Source organism: Chiloscyllium punctatum, chromosome 30 (genome assembly GCF_047496795.1).
Source record: "Chiloscyllium punctatum isolate Juve2018m chromosome 30, sChiPun1.3, whole genome shotgun sequence".
NCBI lineage: Eukaryota > Metazoa > Chordata > Chondrichthyes > Orectolobiformes > Hemiscylliidae > Chiloscyllium > Chiloscyllium punctatum.
The window spans coordinates 43,461,156-43,466,905 of record NC_092768.1 but is presented as its reverse complement, the minus strand read 5'-3'; the positions used below and the strand labels follow the sequence as shown (position 1 = coordinate 43,466,905).

Below are 5,750 nucleotides of genomic sequence, written 5' to 3'. Positions count from 1 at the left end.
TGTGATCAGATGCAAGACAGGAATAATTACTGTGGACACTTGATGATCCTAATTGCAGATAGTAACCTTCTGAACTTGTCCAGGAAGTGCTGCTGCTGTCTCAGAGATTCAGCAATGACGTGTCAAAACATTTTACTTTAACTCTGTTCTTCCAACATAAGGCAACAGTTTTCCTGAAATGCTGATTGTAGAGTTTCATTTTCCACAACAGACCAAAGAGATTCAGTAAAACTTTAAGTTCTGTTTGGTTTAATGAATACCCAATCATTTCCAAGCAATATTGAAAGCTCTTGTTTGCTGATTTAACATATTCCCACATGACAGACGAAGCACAAAACATGTCAGAACAAAGGTCAATGGTGCTGTACAATATGAGGCAGTGAGTGAGAAATGGGGAACACAAGGATGAGAGCAGGAATCTCTGTTCAGCACAAAACAGGAACACATTCTGGATGACCGTGCATTGGTTCAGCAATATTCTCCATGACTGCCTGAACCCCCCATCCGACCCCCAACATCCCAACATCCCAACATCAGATCCGGCTGGGCTTGAGAACATGGGTTCATGGATGTCAGCAAATATTTGTTCATTGTGAGACCAATCAAAGCAGAAATCTTTATGTGACCATGTTTGTATTTAAATCCCATTCAGAGATGAGGAGTATTGGGAGGGGAGGGCTGACCCTGGGTTCCAACACCAGGATTTATAGATTCTGCTCAAGGAGATCAATAGATTCTGATATTGGCCCCAAGTGGCTGATGATACCCCACCCACAGTCACCAAGAGAGAATGATGGGAGATGCCCTCTGCACAGAGCAGCAGGCACCAATCAGATCATGGATTCAAGGCAGGAAACAGGACGGCCGTGTCCCGGGGCGGAGTGAGCACGGGCCGTGTCCCGGGGGAGAGTGAGTACGGGCCGTGTCCCGGGGCGGAGTGAGTACGGGCCGTGTCCCGGGGCGGAGTGAGTACGGGCCATGTCCCGGGGGAGAGTGAGTAAGGGCCGTGTCCCGGGACGGAGTGAGTACGGGCCGTGTCCCGGGGGAGAGTGAGTACGGGCCGTGTCCCGGGGGAGAGTGAGTACGGGCCGTGTCCCGGGGCGGAGTGAGTACGGGCCGTGTCCCGGGGCGGAGTGAGTACGGGCCATGTCCCGGGGGAGAGTGAGTAAGGGCCGTGTCCCGGGACGGAGTGAGTACGGGCCGTGTCCCGGGGGAGAGTGAGTACGGGCCGTGTCCCGGGACGGAGTGAGCACGGGCCGTGTCCCGGGGGAGAGTGAGTACGGGCCGTGTCCCGGGGGAGAGTGAGTACGGGCTGTGACCCGGAATGGAGTGAGTACGGGCCGTGTCCCGGAATGGAGTGAGTACGGGCCGTGTCCCGGGGGAGAGTGAGTACGGGCCGTGTCCCGGAATGGAGTGAGTATGGGCTGTGTCCCGGAATGGAGTGAGTACGGGCTGTGTCCCGGGGGAGAGTGAGTACGGGCCGTGTCCCGGAATGGAGTGAGCACGGGCCGTGTCCCGGAATGGAGTGAGTACGGGCCGTGTCCCGGGGGAGAGTGAGTACGGGCCGTATCCCGGGACAGAGTGAGTACGGGCCGTGTCCCGGGACAGAGTGAGTACGGGCCGTATCCCGGGACAGAGTGAGTACGGGCCGTGTCCCGGGAGAGAGTGAGTACGGGCCGTATCCCGGGACAGAGTGAGTACGGGCCATGTCCCGGGACAGAGTGAGTACGGGCCGTGTCCCGGGACAGAGTGAGTACAGGCCGTGTCCCGGGATGGAGTGAGTACGGGCTGTGTCCCGGGGGAGAGTGAGTACGGGCCGTATCCCGGGACAGAGTGAGTACGGGCTGTGTCCCGGGGGAGAGTGAGTACGGGCCGTGTCCCGGGATGGAGTGAGTACGGGCCGTATCCCGGGGGAGAGTGAGTACGGGCCGTATCCCGGGACAGAGTGAGTACGGGCCGTGTCCCGGGATGGAGTGAGTACGGGCCGTATCCCAGGATGGAGTGAGCACGGGCCGTATCCCGGGATGGAATGAGTACGGGCCGTATCCCGGGACGGAGTGAGTACGGGCCGTGTCCCGGGACGGAGTGAGCACGGGCCGTATCCCGGGATGGAGTGAGCACGGGCCGTATCCCGGGACAGAGTGAGTACGGGCCGTGTCCCGGGACAGAGTGAGTACGGGCCGTGTCCCGGGACAGAGTGAGTACGGGCCGTGTCCCGGGACGGAGTGAGTACGGGCCGTGTCCCGGGGGAGAGTGAGTACGGGCCGTATCCCGGGACAGAGTGAGTACGGGCCGTGTCCCGGGGGAGAGTGAGTACGGGCCGTGTCCCGGGATGGAGTGAGTACGGGCTGTATCCCGGGGGAGAGTGAGTACGGGCCGTATCCCGGGACAGAGTGAGTACGGGCCGTGTCCCGGGACAGAGTGAGTACGGGCCGTATCCCGGGGGAGAGTGAGTACGGGCCGTATCCCGGGACAGAGTGAGTACGGGCCGTGTCCCGGGACAGAGTGAGTACGGGCCGTGTCCCGGGATGGAGTGAGTACGGGCTGTGTCCCGGGGGAGAGTGAGTACGGGCCGTATCCCGGGACAGAGTGAGTACGGGCCGTATCCCGGGATGGAGTGAGTACGGGCCGTATCCCGGGACAGAGTGAGTACGGGCCGTATCCCGGGATGGAGTGAGTACGGGCCGTATCCCGGGACAGAGTGAGTACGGGCCGTGTGCCGGGGGAGAGTGAGTACGGGCCGTGTCCCGGGATGGAGTGAGTACGGGCCGTATCCCGGGGGAGAGTGAGTACGGGCCGTATCCCGGGGGAGAGTGAGTACGGGCCGTATCCCGGGACAGAGTGAGTACGGGCCGTGTCCCGGGACAGAGTGAGTACGGGCCGTGTCCCGGGATGGAGTGAGTACGGGCTGTGTCCCGGGGGAGAGTGAGTACGGGCCGTATCCCGGGACAGAGTGAGTACGGGCCGTATCCCGGGACAGAGTGAGAACGGGCCGTGTCCCGGGATGGAGTGAGTACGGGCCGTATCCCAGGATGGAGTGAGCACGGGCCGTATCCCGGGATGGAGTGAGTACGGGCCGTATCCCGGGACAGAGTGAGTACGGGCCGTGTCCCGGGACAGAGTGAGTACGGGCCGTGTCCCGGGACGGAGTGAGTACGGGCTGTGTCCCGGGGGAGAGTGAGTACGGGCCGTATCCCGGGACAGAGTGAGTACGGGCTGTGTCCCGGGGGAGAGTGAGTACGGGCCGTGTCCCGGGATGGAGTGAGCACGGGCCGTATCCCGGGACAGAGTGAGTACGGGCCGTGTCCCGGGACAGAGTGAGTACGGGCCGTGTCCCGGGATGGAGTGAGTACGGGCCGTATCCCAGGACGGAGTGAGCACGGGCCGTATCCCGGGACAGAGTGAGTACGGGCCGTATCCCAGGACGGAGTGAGCACGGGCCGTATCCCGGGACAGAGTGAGTACGGGCCGTGTCCCGGGGGAGAGTGAGTACGGGCCGTGTCCCGGGGGAGAGTGAGTACGGGCCGTGTCCCGGGGCGGAGTGAGTACGGGCCGTGTCCCGGGGCGGAGTGAGTACGGGCCATGTCCCGGGGGAGAGTGAGTAAGGGCCGTGTCCCGGGACGGAGTGAGTACGGGCCGTGTCCCGGGGGAGAGTGAGTACGGGCCGTGTCCCGGGACGGAGTGAGCACGGGCCGTGTCCCGGGGGAGAGTGAGTACGGGCTGTGTCCCGGGGGAGAGTGAGTACGGGCTGTGTCCCGGAATGGAGTGAGTACGGGCCGTGTCCCGGAATGGAGTGAGTACGGGCCGTGTCCCGGGGGAGAGTGAGTACGGGCCGTGTCCCAGAATGGAGTGAGTATGGGCCGTGTCCCGGAATGGAGTGAGTACGGGCTGTGTCCCGGGGGAGAGTGAGTACGGGCCGTGTCCCGGAATGGAGTGAGCACGGGCCGTGTCCCGGAATGGAGTGAGTACGGGCCGTGTCCCGGGGGAGAGTGAGTACGGGCCGTATCCCGGGACAGAGTGAGTACGGGCCGTGTCCCGGGACAGAGTGAGTACGGGCCGTATCCCGGGACAGAGTGAGTACGGGCCGTGTCCCGGGACAGAGTGAGTACGGGCCGTATCCCGGGACAGAGTGAGTACGGGCCATGTCCCGGGACAGAGTGAGTACGGGCCGTGTCCCGGGACAGAGTGAGTACAGGCCGTGTCCCGGGATGGAGTGAGTACGGGCTGTGTCCCGGGGGAGAGTGAGTACGGGCCGTATCCCGGGACAGAGTGAGTACGGGCTGTGTCCCGGGGGAGAGTGAGTACGGGCCGTGTCCCGGGATGGAGTGAGTACGGGCCGTATCCCGGGGGAGAGTGAGTACGGGCCGTATCCCGGGACAGAGTGAGTACGGGCCGTGTCCCGGGATGGAGTGAGTACGGGCCGTATCCCAGGATGGAGTGAGCACGGGCCGTATCCCGGGATGGAGTGAGTACGGGCCGTATCCCGGGACGGAGTGAGTACGGGCCGTGTCCCGGGACGGAGTGAGCACGGGCCGTATCCCGGGATGGAGTGAGCACGGGCCGTATCCCGGGACAGAGTGAGTACGGGCCGTGTCCCGGGACAGAGTGAGTACGGGCCGTGTCCCGGGACAGAGTGAGTACGGGCCGTGTCCCGGGACGGAGTGAGTACGGGCCGTGTCCCGGGGGAGAGTGAGTACGGGCCGTATCCCGGGACAGAGTGAGTACGGGCCGTGTCCCGGGGGAGAGTGAGTACGGGCCGTGTCCCGGGATGGAGTGAGTACGGGCTGTATCCCGGGGGAGAGTGAGTACGGGCCGTATCCCGGGACAGAGTGAGTACGGGCCGTGTCCCGGGACAGAGTGAGTACGGGCCGTATCCCGGGGGAGAGTGAGTACGGGCCGTATCCCGGGACAGAGTGAGTACGGGCCGTGTCCCGGGACAGAGTGAGTACGGGCCGTGTCCCGGGATGGAGTGAGTACGGGCTGTGTCCCGGGGGAGAGTGAGTACGGGCCGTATCCCGGGACAGAGTGAGTACGGGCCGTATCCCGGGATGGAGTGAGTACGGGCCGTATCCCGGGACAGAGTGAGTACGGGCCGTGTGCCGGGGGAGAGTGAGTACGGGCCGTGTCCCGGGATGGAGTGAGTACGGGCCGTATCCCGGGGGAGAGTGAGTACGGGCCGTATCCCGGGGGAGAGTGAGTACGGGCCGTATCCCGGGACAGAGTGAGTACGGGCCGTGTCCCGGGACAGAGTGAGTACGGGCCGTGTCCCGGGATGGAGTGAGTACGGGCTGTGTCCCGGGGGAGAGTGAGTACGGGCCGTATCCCGGGACAGAGTGAGTACGGGCCGTATCCGGGGACAGAGTGAGAACGGGCCGTGTCCCGGGATGGAGTGAGTACGGGCCGTATCCCAGGATGGAGTGAGTACGGGCCGTATCCCGGGATGGAGTGAGTACGGGCCGTATCCCGGGACAGAGTGAGTACGGGCCGTGTCCCGGGACAGAGTGAATACGGGCCGTGTCCCGGGACGGAGTGAGTACGGGCTGTGTCCCGGGGGAGAGTGAGTACGGGCCGTATCCCGGGACAGAGTGAGTACGGGCTGTGTCCCGGGGGAGAGTGAGTACGGGCCGTGTCCCGGGATGGAGTGAGTATGGGCGGTATCCCGGGGGAGAGTGAGTACGGGCCGTATCCCGGGACAGAGTGAGTACGGGCCGTGTCCCGGGATGGAGTGAGTACGGGCCGTATCCCAGGAT

At 63.7% G+C, this 5,750-nt stretch overlaps 1 pseudogene; it reads right to left on the bottom strand.

Annotated features, from left to right (window-relative positions):
• LOC140455585 (class I histocompatibility antigen, F10 alpha chain-like) overlaps positions 1–5,750 on the bottom strand; it is a 266,432-nt pseudogene that overhangs the window by 221,438 nt on the left and 39,244 nt on the right.